This window comes from Pseudophryne corroboree, chromosome 7, assembly GCF_028390025.1.
Source record: "Pseudophryne corroboree isolate aPseCor3 chromosome 7, aPseCor3.hap2, whole genome shotgun sequence".
NCBI classification, from domain to species: domain Eukaryota; kingdom Metazoa; phylum Chordata; class Amphibia; order Anura; family Myobatrachidae; genus Pseudophryne; species Pseudophryne corroboree.
This window is the reverse complement of record NC_086450.1, coordinates 324,584,805-324,599,010: the sequence shown is the minus strand read 5'-3', so window position 1 is coordinate 324,599,010 and position 14,206 is coordinate 324,584,805. Positions and strand designations below refer to the sequence as shown.

At 43.6% G+C, this 14,206-nt stretch overlaps 1 long non-coding RNA gene and 1 pseudogene across 1 annotated transcript in view; both read right to left on the bottom strand.

Annotated features, from left to right (window-relative positions):
* LOC134945187 (uncharacterized) overlaps positions 1-14,206 on the bottom strand; it is a 220,994-nt gene that overhangs the window by 116,582 nt on the left and 90,206 nt on the right. The gene's annotated exons all lie outside the window — the stretch shown is intronic.
* On the bottom strand, positions 14,007-14,124 carry LOC134947177 (5S ribosomal RNA; annotated as a pseudogene).

Here is a 14,206-nt window from a genome sequence, read left to right as displayed (position 1 = left end):
GTGCCTGTTGCTGCATTCTCCAGTGATAGTGATGGTGCTGTGGCTCCGCAGCCACGCACCACTACCAAGACTGGCAGGAATATTAAGTTCAGCTATGCTGAAAACATGGCGTTGGTGCGTGAGCTGATGAAGCACCATCGCCAATTGTTTGGGCAGGATGCTGCCAAGGTGTCCTCCCGCAGGAAGTCTGTCCTGTGGGGGCAAGTAATAGTTGCCGTCAATAGTGAGGGTGTGGTGAGGCGGACTGAGGACACGTGTCGCAAGAGGTTCTATGACATAAAGCGGCGTGTCAAGGCCAAGATGGCCAAAGAGGCAAAATCAGCACGCAAAACCGGGGGTGGCCCCCCTTTCCGGGCAACCTATCGGGAGTGGGAGGAGCCTGTGCGGGCACTGATTCCAGCAGAAGTGGTGTCTGCAACTCATGTCCGGGATTCGGACCGACCCACGCAGGATGGTGAGTTTGTTATTTTAAAATTATATTTAAAATTGTGCAAAATGATAATGGTGTGTATTTTTTTAGGTTAAAGGATGCATACATTGTTGGTCATGTATTGCAGGCCTATGCACCCTTAAGCTGGGTTTGTGTTTTGAAACTGCATTTCCCATCTTGCCTTGGCTGTAGCTTTTAAAATTTATAATGCAAAATCAGGTGCAGTGCATGCTGGTATGTGTAGTTGCAATAATTATTATGAGATATTGCTTGGACATAGCTGTTGTATCTAATAGCAGCTTGTTATGATGTTTATTTTAAAAAGAAAAAAGGTTAAACCAACTTCAAATTTACATTTTGGTTCAAGTTGCAAGCATTCAATCTATGCAATATCTGACACATAATTCTCCAATGTTACAGATTTATTTTGGGCAACACCATGTACATTTTTATATACACAACAAATTAAGGAATCCCGAAGATCTTAAGCAGAAATTATTTTAATTTACAATACGTACTAGATGGTTACAGTACACTAAGGCTTTGCAGTTAGCATTTTTTCACAAAGTATGGTAATAATGTTTTCTCCACTTTTTCAACAGTCCGACAGACCAGCCGGCCAGACAGGCCACAGACTACTCAGGATTATGCTGGTATTGCAGGTAAGAATTCACTGTAGTCACATATTCTGCAAACACATAGAAGGACAAAATATTAATGTTTATATATTCTCATAGGTTCTGCTTCTGTAAGCCGCCCTCCTGTAAGGCGCCCATCACATTGCTCGGGTCACTTACCCAGGAGGCCAAGTAAGACACGGCGTCTTGCCTCGGAATCTGCGGATCCATCTTCCCCACCCAGGCGGCGCATTTCTGCAGTGTCACCCCAGCCACCACAGGCACTATTGGCGAGTCCACAGAGTGATGAGCCCAGATCACCTCAGTTATCTGGTGAGTCAAAACAGAAACTAAACACATAGCAAATAATCTACACAGTACAGTTACTATGTTGTGAGTTGTAGTTGAGATTACATGTTTGCCATAACAACCAATGTGATGTTACGTGTTAAATTTTTAAAGGTGCAAATGCTTAATTTTTCTATGTCTTAGTGGTTGATATCGCCAACATCAATTTTAAAAATGAACAGACATTTGTAAATATTTCTGCAACACACGTGCACATTAAAAATAAACAAAAAGACTAACTGAAAAAAAACAACCACCACCCCCTCCACACCATTATAGTGTTCACACACCTCCCCTGTCCTGTATGTAGACTGCTTACTTGCTCCGCTCCTCTGGACTATCCAGGTAAGCAGTCTATATCCTGTTCAGGGGAGGTGACAGAACACTGTAATGCTGTGGAGGGGAGGTAGTTAGGTGAGGATTCCGCAAGTCTGTCTATGTGCACGCCTGTGATGGTATATATGTGTTTGAAAACCAAATAAATTATAATTTGAAAAACACAACTCAAAATACTTAAAAAATGGAGTATTATGAATGTAGAAATGTTTAGAACTAGCAAATATATTATTTGTAAAGTAAACATTGCATGTTGCCCACCCCATACAGAGCCAAGCTTGATGCCCGACGTGGACCAGCAGGGACAAGACCAACAGGCAACATTCACACTGCAACTAACACCTGTTGACCCGAGCCAGCCAATACAGGCGCAGGATATCCCCCAAGCCTCCATGAGTCCACAACTGGTACAAGCTCCACCCCAGCCACAAATTCCAGATGACTTTTGGTCCAGTTGGACAAGCCAACAGACCCAAAGCAATGCCAGCCTGACCGCACATACACAACACCTTGCCAGTCTGCCCCATCATCTACCACGCATTAGTCGCAACTCGGGCAGACTGATTGTCCAAGTAGGCCGAATCGCAACATCGATGGAGCAAATACGGGCAGACAACAACCAAATGCTGGCTCATTTAACGCGCATCATTGATGAGCAACAGCGCCAGCAACAAACACTCATCCAACTAATACAGCACAACCAGGTTGTGAATTAATCTTTATCCCGGATTGTAGCCAGCCACACTGCAACCAACACACAACTGAATGCCAGCATAAATAATTTGAGCAACAACATAACATTGATGGCAGCTCAACAAGTGACCTCCAGCTCTGGAACCACGACCCCTAGCCAAACGCCTGTAACCTCCCCTGTTCGGCGATCCTCCCGAGCACGTGCCAGTGAGCCAGCACAAAGCACAGCACCCAGCACACACAAGCGGAAAAAATAATACTTCACAAAAATGTGTGTAACGCAATAAAAAAATTAGTTTTGACAAACACACAACTTCCTGTGTCCGTCTCAAACATTGTAGAAGCTGCTATGTATGTATGTATGTTTTTCAGGGGTAATGAATGAAAATGTATTGATAACATAAACTAAGTACAATGTACACACCACTATAAACAACAAACAGTAAGTAACAAAACACACAATTGTTTGTATTGCAAAGTGTTTAGTCATGGATAATTACATCCTACAAAAACTTACCCGAAAAATACCGCTGAATCACTTCTTGCCGTACCTGCCTCCCTACATATGTACTCACACTGTCACCAGATGTTTCTAACTCCTCTGCTTGCTGACTGCTTTCTCCCTCATCATGTGCCAGATGTTGACTTAAACACAGATTATGGAGAAAACAGCAGCAGAACACAATTCTAGTCACCTTTGAGGGACTATACAACAAAAGGCCAGCAGATTTATCCAGACACCGAAACCGTGACTTCAGCACACCAAAACATCTTTCTATCACATTCCGCGTAGCCTTATGTGCATGATTGTAACTGTGTTCAGCAGGAGAATCAGGTTGGGACAATGGAGTAAGGAGCCAAGAGTAGCAGCCGTAACCCCCATCACCTGAAAAACAGATATAGTCAACATTAGTACATGTGTAAGATTATTAATTCCCCTAGTCAAAAATGTAGTTTGTGGTTAAAAGACATACACACAACACATTTTAAACATACCCAGCAGCCAGCCATCAGGCATTTGTCCGTCCTCAAATTTATCGAAGAGCGATGACTGACTGAGGATGAAGGAGTCATGGCAGCCACCAGGGTAACCTGCAACAACACTCATAATTTTTAAATTTGCATCACAGGCCACCTGGACATTAGTGGATTGGGCCATATGTCTATTCGTATATATATATTGACGGCCCCTAGGTGATCTCAGCTGAACGTGTGTGCAATCTATGGCCCCCAGCACATTGGGCATGCTTGCAAGCTCATAGAAAGCTACCCTGACAGCACGCCACTCCGACTCCTGGGTAGGGAAGCAGATTGAGGCATTAATATGTGGATCCAAGACATCCAATACCTGAGTGGACATTAAACAATCTAAGGTGAGTGTCATGTTAGGTATTCTATACAATACTGTGTTGTAAGAGCTTACAGAAGCAACACTTAGACATAACCGGCTATGTATTTTTTGACTCACCTGATTCAAATATTTTGAAAAGGTTGGCTGTGAGATACCAATAACGTCGCCTGCCACAGCCTGGAAGCTCCCAGTAGCCATAAAGTGTAACACAGCCAGGAGTTTGTGTAGGCCTGAGACAGAGCGAGAGCGTGCTGTCTCAGGGTCTAGTCCCAGTTTGACAAGGTCATACAGGCGGAAAATGTTGGTTCTATTTAGGCGGAACATCTGTATGACCCTATCATCGGACAATGCGTTTAAGTTTAAACGACCCCGAAAAAAACGTGGCTTGCGCAGCCTCCGCGGCACCTGGACAACCTGCTGACCATGTTCACTTACCTGGCCCTGATTTCTGGAAGCCTCATGGAGCAGTCTAAGGTATCCCACAGCAAACATAAATTCATTGGCACACACCACAGCCGCCATTTCAGAGTGAGAGAATTTCAAAATGTGCCTGGAACACTTTTATAGGGCCAAACATTCAGGTGTGAGTAATGGATAATTGAGTACACATGTAAACACGCTTTTCAAAAGCAGGTGCGTTTTTTTTTAGGACTTTTTTACGAATTGTATTTTTTCACGGCCGCAAATGCATTTTCACGGCAGATATTACAATTACGAATGGTTAGTAAATGACCGAGATTCATATCTAAACAGGCGTATTTTGACCGATGGTGTATTCATTCGTAATTTTTTACAACTACTTCCAAAAAAATACGAATGCCCTCATCTCTGCCGTGATTTGAGTTTAGTAAATTACCGAGATGACACTTTGATGAAAAAACGGCATCTCAGTCAAAATCGGGAGCTTAGTAAATATACCCCATTGTGTCTACTTATGAATTAGGCCCTGTGTTAGGAGATACTTTCCATAGAGTGAATTTGTCTTAAAATATGTGGGAATAAAGTACATGGCTATTTCACATGTTATTACTATAGATATAATAGATCAAATCTTAGGCTGTGCATATGATATTGTAATGAAAAGGTATAATGTCAATTTTTCTAGCTGTTTATGTCACTACTATTGCCATTGCATTCAGTGATTTACAGAAATTGGTATCCGGTCTCTAGGTCGACCACACGTAGGTCGACAGTCACTAGGTCGACCACTATTGGTCGACATGCATTAGGTAGACATGGTTTCTAGGTCGACATGGTCACTAGGTCGACATGACAAAAGGTCGACATGGGGTTTTCGTGATCCCCCCCCCCCCCCCTTTTTTGCACTTTTTCATACTTTACAATCCACGTGGACTACAATTGGGAACGGTAACCAGTACCGAGCGCAGCGGTAGCGGAGCGAGGCACCTTGCCTGAAGCATAGCAAGCGATGCGAGTTATGCGAGGGGACACGGTGCACTAATTGGGGTTCCCGGTTACTCTACGAAGAAAACAACAAATTTTTTTTTAAAGAAAAACCTCATGTCGACCTATTTTGGGTGTCGACGTTCAACCAATAGTGGTCGACCAAAACACTGTCGACCTAAGTGTGGTCGACCCTATGAACCACACCCCAGGAATTATGGGCCTAATTCAGACCCGATCGCTGTGCTGCAAATTACACTGTCCGGCAATTCGATAGTCGCCGCCTAGGGGGGAGCGAAAATTTGCCCCGTGCAAGTATGCGATTGCATGTGTACGCTGTGCGAAAATTCCCCTCAGTCAGCGGACAGCTGCAAAACCGTTCGCATCATACTCACCATTTAATGTTTTTCCCATTCTGTGCAGTCTGTGCGTAGCTCAATACTTACTCCTCCAGTGCAAAGGAATCAGGGCTGATCAGGGCTGGAGCTGACGTCACACACCCGCCCTGAAAACGCTTGGGAACACATGCGTTTTTCCTGACACTCCCAGAAAACGGCCAGTTACCGCTCACAAACGTCCGCTTCTTGTCAATCACCTTAGAAATGCCTGTGCAATCGAAATGTTCGCTCCATCCTGTCACTGTTTGGTGACATGCCTGCGCATTGCGGTGGATGCGCAGCAGTTCAACTATCACCCGCTGTGTGAAAACGCACAGCAGCAATCAGGTCTGAATCAGGCCCTTTTGATTTACAAGTAAAACCAGTACAAAAATATTACTAAGGATTCTGTGTGGTATGACACGGGAGGAGGTCCATGGGGGGTGACACCAGAGCTGGCCATAGGCATAGGCAGACTAGGCAATTGCCTAGGGCATTTGATATGCCTAGGGGCATCAGCAGCTTTTGCTGATTAAAATGATATGCGGCATGCCTATTTTCTGTGTGTAGCATTTCATATGCAGATACAGCCACAGTCTCACACAGTATATAGGCATGCTGCATATCATTTTAATCACCAAAATCTGCTTGTGTATCCTAGCCACATAGCAATGCAAATTTGATGCATTTTCATAAAAAAAGGTGCCCGACGTTAGCATTGAGGCAAGATTTATGAGGACACATCTGTATCCAAGCAGAGGCAGAGGTCACAGTGTTAGTGGCAGTGTGAGTGCTGTGTGCATGTGAGTGGGTTGGTTGTGCAGTAGTGTTCGGAATATGTGTAAGGAGCATTATGTGTGTCATGTAAAAATGCATTAATAATGTGCAACATATGTGTAAGGGGCACCATGTGTCATTATGTGTATAAGGGCATTAATAATGTGCGGCATATGTGTAACAGGGTACTACGGTATGTGTGTCATTATGTGTATAAGGGCACTAATAATGTGCAGCAAATGTGTAGGGGCACTATGTGTGTCATTATGTGTATAAGGGCATTAATAATGTGTGGCATATATGTAAGAGACATTATGTGTAAAAGGGCATTAATAAAGGTTGTCATAATGTGTAAGGCGCATTATGTTTATAAGGACATCAATAATGTGTAAGGGGCATTACTGTGTGGAATTATGTGTATAAATGCATTACTAATGTGTGGCATTATGTGTATAAGGTGCTCTACTATGTGGCGTTGCATATAGAAAGGGCACTACTGTGTCGTCTAATATGAATAAAGAGCAATAGGGTGTGGTGTAATGTGAATAAGGAGCAATTCAGTGTGATGTAATGTGAATACAGTAAGGGGCTCTACTGTGAGGAGTAATGTTTATAAGGTAAAGTAATACTACTGTGCGATGTAATATGTATTATGGACACTGTCGCATGATCAAATGTGAATAAAGTTGCAGTACTGTGTGGCGTAACTGGAATTGGAGTTACTATTGTGTGGCCATGCCCCTTGCCAGCAAAAACACACCCTTTTTTGGGCTGTGCGCCAAATGTGCGAACTGTTCCTATTTAAAATATAGGGGGTACAAACACCAAAATAAGTATTGCTATGGGTGAGGGGTGATCGTGCTGGGAAAGAGGTGCAAGGTCAGAGGCGGAACCAGCGGTGGTGCTAGGGGTCACCAGCCAAAATCTTGCCTAGGGCATCATATTGGTTAGGGCCGGCTCTGGGTGACACCATGAATTACCACACCGGGGGACACCAACCCTAGTGACGCCTCTGACTCCCATCACTGGAAGTGAAATCATTCTACAATTATGCTCCGAGAATTAATTTCTCTGGAATGATATCCAGTAAAATGATTCCAGTAATGTGAACTGCTTTAGAAAAATGCATCTTCAACAATATGAAGATACACAACTTTTAATATGAAATGTTAATATGTATATACTGTATAACTGGGGTATAATAAGCTTGGAGAGTAGGGTAATGGGGCCCATACATAAGCATGCACCAAAAAAAAAAAAAAAAATTCTGAGTTTTATTCCCCTGATTTAGCTATTCACTAATCCAGCAATATGCACCCATACATTACAAATATTTGACATTGATTCACAGATCATTGCATTGATCACTGGGGAATGTACAGTAAGTATATTTAAAATAATAATAATAATAATAATAATAATAACTAAAAAAATAATAATAATAATAATAATAATATATATATTTAACACAGTGTTCTCCAGACCCAGGTACACGCACAGCTATCTCAGAGAAAGCTGTGCATAAGGCTGCATATCACAGTGAGCCCAGTGATAATGCCAGCTGAAGCTGATGTAATTATAACAGGGCTCATTGCGTTTTTGTTTTTTTAATTTTTTTCTTAGAAAATTTGCCTATATCGCATTTCTTCTTCCCAGGGATATATCACTGGGAAGACAGCACTTGCCGAGAAGGAGGGACCCACTTCCAGTAAGCAAGGTAGGAGGTGGGAGCCTTCCCCTGTGCCGTCCCCCTCCTGCCCATGCCCTGCATTATAAATGGCGGCCCCTGTGGAGAATGTGCCCCTGTTTTTAGGTCACATCCCCTTCCATTACCAGGGCCCTGTGTGGCTCTCTACACCCCAGACTACCTCAGTTATCGGGGGGGGTGTCAATTGCACTTGTATCCAAGTCTTCATAAGCCCCTGCATGTTCCCTTTTAAAGAAAATGTTTCTGAAATACATTTTAAAACAGGATATGACCAATCACAAGCCAATGCAGTCTACAGAATTCTACTAGAATGCCGATGTCTTATCTGAAATCTTCACAGTGACTCTATGGGAGGCTCCAAAGTTTGTCCTTAGGCACCATTTCATTGGTTGGCACCTAAACCTAAAAGGGAAAGGCTATAATGATTTAATCAACACAGTTACTTCAAGATCTGGAGACAACATAAAAAAACCTTACCCTCTGCATTCGCTAGAATGTAGGCTACTCATGGGGAGTTAAATCTGTTCTCTAAAATGGAAACAATCTCTAGTTTCTCAGATGCGACTGATACTATGGGCGATATTCAATTCTCTTCACCCCCTTCCAAACACATTCTGTTTCTGCCCTTGGAAGCATGGTATCATCATTTCAGCTCGCTACCCCATGGGTATCGAGGCACCTGACCCTTTACATAGCTAAACCTAATTACTATAGGTGCGATATGCGCGATAATGGGGATCATTTTAGAAAAGCGATTGGGTGTGATATATGATTTGAATACCACCCATAGTATCCTTACGTCAAAACTTTGACTCAGTATCTTTAACTGCAATATATTCTTTATGAAAACCCCAAAGTTTATTTTTTTGACCCTTAATTTATTATACCAAAGAACAAATAATTAAAAATAATTATGAATTTAGTAAGAGATGCTAACCACAACATTTTATCACAGTAAATTTCAGAAGAAGTGACTGCTCATGTTATGAAAGTGAAAAAAATCAGGTAAAGCTCAGGGATCTGTGAGTTTCTCACCTGTTAATATCCTTTGCAAGAGAAGCACTAGAGGTCAGAATAGTAGTTATTAGAGATGAGTGGGTCTGATTCTCAGAGAACCAGATCCGCCCCACATTACCAATCTGAAACGGAATCCAAATCCGGCTCGGGGTTTCCCACCTGACTTGGATCCCAAAACGAGGCAAAATGTCATCCTACCGCTGTCGGATTGTCATGGGTTTTGGACTGCATAAAGGTCTCGGTGATTGGAGAGAGGGGCGAAGATGGAGAGAGAGAGGGAGAAAGAGATATAGAGGGGAGGGGGGAGACAGAGAGAGGGCCAGAGAGGGAGAGACAGATGGCGAGAGGGGAGATGGAGGCCACTTCTACCTCCAAGATTTTTCACGTGCGGGCTCCTTCAAACGGGCTCTCAAGACCCACTTCTTCACCAAACCCAGCCAAATCTCATCCTAGCCTTCTGTTCCACGCTCTCTATGTACCCCATCTGTGTCACCTCTGTCTATCTAACCCTCCCCTTTAGAATGTAAGCTCTCACGAGTAGGGCCCTCTTCCCTCATGTGCTTATCCTTTTTCTTACTTTAATACTCTTCAGCTGCACCAAATCCAGCAGTCTTCTCCACCTGATACTTATTCCAGTGTCATCTGCTGATGTAACTATGTTTATTTACCCTGTACTTGTCCTATAGTGTCTTCAACTGTAAGTTGCTGTTTTCCTGTTTTGATTATTTAGGTACTCTGTAATTGGGCTATGCGGAACCTTTGTGACGCCATATAAATAAAGGATAATAATAATAATAATAATAATAATAATAATAGTACTGTGGGAGGAACAAATAGAGTTGTTTTTTTTTGGCTACATTTTAGCATCCTTTCTTGAAAGACAAGTGTGTGTGTGTGTGTGTGTGTGTGTGTGTGTGTGTGTGTGTGTGTGTGTGTATCAGGGACGTGCAGTCAGGGGAGGCAGTGCCTCCCCTGTCATTAATGAGTAAAATAATACGAGGAAGATACTTATGACACATATTCTGTGTCATAAGTATCTTCGTTATATTATTCTAATCATTTTGAGACATGTAAATATTTTAGGAGGCACTGCTAACAGTGTCTCCTGTTGTCAGTGTTAATGGGCATAAAGTGGGGGGCGGGGCCAAGGACTGGGCTGCAAAAGTCCATAGAAAAAACAACAATACAGCGGCACTAGTATAACTGCCTCTTGGACAGGGCCAGAAGTGATTGGACAGCGGATCCAGGGCTGGATCCGCCGGTCCAATCACCCAGCTGCGGCGTTAGTGCTCACCTCCCTTTCCTCCTGTCCAGAGACGGGCCTAACCAATATGATGCCCTAGGCAAGATTTTGGATGGTGCCCCCTAGCACCACCGCTGGTTCTGCCTCTGACCTTGCACCTCTGTCCCAACACCATTACCCCTCACCCATAGCAATCCTTATTTTGGTTTTTGTACCCCATATATTTTAAATAGGAACAGTTCGCACATTTGGCGCACAGCCCAAAAAGGGGTGTGTTTTTGCTGGCAGGGGCATGGCCACACAATAGTAACCCCAATTCCAATTACGCCACACAGTACTGCAACTTTATTCACATTTGATCATGCGATAGTGTCCATAATTCATATTACATCCCACAGTAGTATCACTTTACCTTATAAGCGTTACTCCTCACAGTAGAGCCCCTTATTCACATTACATCACACTGAATTGCTCCTTATTCACATTACACCACACCCTATTGCTCTTTATTCACATTAGACGACACAGTAGTGCCTTTTCTATATGCAACGCCACATAGTAGGGCACCTTATACACATAATGCCACACATTAGTAATGCATTTATACACATAATTCCGAACAGTAATGCCCCTTACACATGAGACACATTATTAATGTCCTTATAAAAATAATGTGCCTTACACATTATGACAACCTTTATTAATGCCCTTATACACACAATGTCACTTACACATATACCGTACATTATTAATGCTCTTATACACATAATGACACACATAGTGCCCCTTACACATATGTTGCACATTATTAATGCATTTTTACATGACACACATAATGCTCCTTACACATATTCCGAACACTACTGCACAACCAACCCACTCACATGCACACAGCACTCACACTGCCACTAACACTGTGACCTCTGCCTCTGCTTGGATACAGATGTGTCCTCATAAATCTTGCCTCAGTGCTAAAGTTAGGCACATTTTTTTTAATGAAAATGCATCTTATTTGCATTGCTATGTGGATAGGATGCACAAGCAGCTTCTGCTGATTAAAATGATATGCAGCTTGCCTATATACTGTGTGTGACTGTGGCTGTATCTGCATATGAAATGCTACACACAGAATATAGGCATGCCGCATATCATTTTAATCAGCAGAAGCTACTGATGCCCCTAGGTATATCAAATGCCCTAAGCAATTGTCTAGTTTGCCTATGCCTATGGCCGGCTCTGCTCCTGTCCTAACACGGAGGAGTGCGCTTCCTGCTTATCCACATGTAGTGGAGGGTCAGAGCCTTCCGCCTCCTTCTCCTGTGTAGTTGTTACCCCGCGCCGGGCCGATGGTTACATGAGCCACCTGCTACCTCCGCCGGCAAGAGAGGAAATACTCTGGAGTCCGGAAGCTGCACCATGATCTGATCCGAGGTTCTCTCTCTCCCCAAACATGGTAAATGTATTTTTATTTTCTTTGTTCTTAAGTAGCTAATTTCTGTACTCCTTCCCCCTTTTTCTCTTTCTCATCTCTTTCCCATTCCCTGTATCTCTCTTTGGGCAGGATGTACTAACCTCCCCCGCAGCATTAAATGCCTTTCTCTGCTCTCCCCAGACATCTCCCCGGTAACCTGGCTTCTCCCCATCCTGGCGCTGCTTTTCACTCCTGTTGTTTCCACATCACAGCTACCTCTCCGGATGCTGTGGCATGAGAACATGCACCGCCAGTGAATACCAAGGCTCAGTGCCGCATCCGCAATGCTGAGTCCTGAGTGGTTGCGGAAGTGAGGTGGTGGTGCATGTGAACAACAAGAAGCGAATAACAGTGCTGGGACGGGGAGGAGCCAGGTTACCGAGGAGAAGTCAGGGGAGCGCAGAGAAAGGCAGTTAATGCTGCCGGAGAGGTTAGTACATCCCGCACTTTCTCACCTGTTTATCCTCCCCATCTCTCTCTCCTCTTTTTTTTTCTCTCCTTTTTTCTCCCCTACAGGTAGCCCTATTGGATTCTACTGGACAAGTGGATGTGATTCTTGGCGAGGGATGTAGGTAAGTAATCTCTCATTTTTACACATATCCCTATTGGATTCTACAGGACAAGTGGACGTGATTCTCGGCGTGGGATGTAGGCAAGTATGTGTGAGTGCGTAAGTATGTTTTAATACATTTTTACTTTCAAGGTATGTGTGTTGTGTTTTTATTTGGGTATTTTTTTGGTTGTAGAACTACAGGTACAAGGGGACCCGTTATTTCCCTGCATGCTGGTACTTGTGGTTCTCCAAGTACCACCAAGCGGGGGAGGCTTGCTGGGCCTTGTAGTTCCACAACAACAACAAAATATCCTTTTTTTATTTACACTTATGGCTATCCGCTCGGCACCCACCGCCCAGGGGTGCTGGGGACAGCCCCGGGCTTCACCCCTGGCCCTTGGGTGCCTGGAGGAGTGAGACCCCTTGATTTAAGGGGTCCCCACTCCAGGGAACCCCAGCCAGGGGTGACTAGTTGGGGGGTAATGCCACGGCCGCAGGGACCAATATAAAAGTGTCCCCCGGCTGTGGCATTATCTCTCTGGCTAGTGGAGCCCGGTGCTGGTTTTAAAAATACAGGGGACCCCTACATCTTTTGTCCCCCATATTTCTGGAACCAGGACTGGACTAAGAGCCCGCTGCTGGTTGTCTAAATATGGGGAACACTGGTCCAATTTTCCTCTCAGTATTTAAACAACCAAAGAGCCCAAGGCTGGTTATACTTAGGAGGGGGGATCCCACGCATTTCTTTTTTTAAATTTTAACCCATTCACACCCTTTTCCACAGATAAGTAAGCACGGGTCTCACTGATCGGTGCATGACTATCACAACACGCCAGCAAAAAGCAGGTCTATTTGAAAGCTCAATTTTGTTTACGAATTCCATGCTTTCCCGGCTGTGTTTGGCTATTGTCGGCAGTGATTGAGAATACAAATTCTTAGTAAATTACTGAGTTATATTAAATAACAGCCGTGTTGGACCGATGGTCTATTGATTCGTATTTGTGTGGTCTGCAGTGTATCTCAATACGAATAGCCCCAAAACTGCCGAGATTTGTGTTTAGTAAATTCCCGAGATCACACTTAGAAAATAAAGTCAACTCAAATGAAATTGCGACCTTAGTAAATATACCCCAGTGAGCCCAGTCTGGCCAGAGGGGGAGAGGGGCCACGATCCCCCACTTCTCCCCTCTTCTCTCACTCTCTCTCTCCCGACCCCGGATTACTGTTCAGGCTGCTCTTGTCACCGGCGATCCCAGCAGTTCTAGGCCCAGGTTCATGTAAGTAAATAATTGAAAAAGAGAGAAAAGACAAAAAACCCTTGTTTGGGAGCACTCGTTTGTAATGATTAGTATAATGTAAGTAGAATAAGTGATGAAATGAAATAAAACTTAACCTTTAATTGTTTCTTGAATAAAAAGAAATAAATGTGAAATAATTTTGAGACTCATGTCTAATATTTGAAATAAGGAACTTGTTTAACCTTTTTAGCAAATGAGGTACAAGTTACTAAAAGAAGGTGAAAATATCAGAAGGAATGTGTTTGATGGATACCATAATGTTCTGATGAAATAGGTGTATCCAGAACAGTCACTGTACATGCCTTGGAGTGAAGGTTTCAATAGAGGCGTGATATGGTAGCAAGGTTGAGTTGGTAAACAGAATCTCTTGAGAAAGAAGAGGGGGCCCACTGCACCTGGTATTCTCAGGGGGTTTCCCTTCCTGATACTGACCAGGCCATACCTGCTTAGCTTCCGAGATCGGACAAGATCGGGCGCATTCAGGGTAGTATGGCCGTGGGCCTATCGTTGGAAATGTGAGAAAAGAGATGAGAGAGGAAATCCACTCCTATTGTCTGTACTGTACATAAATCAAAACCATGAA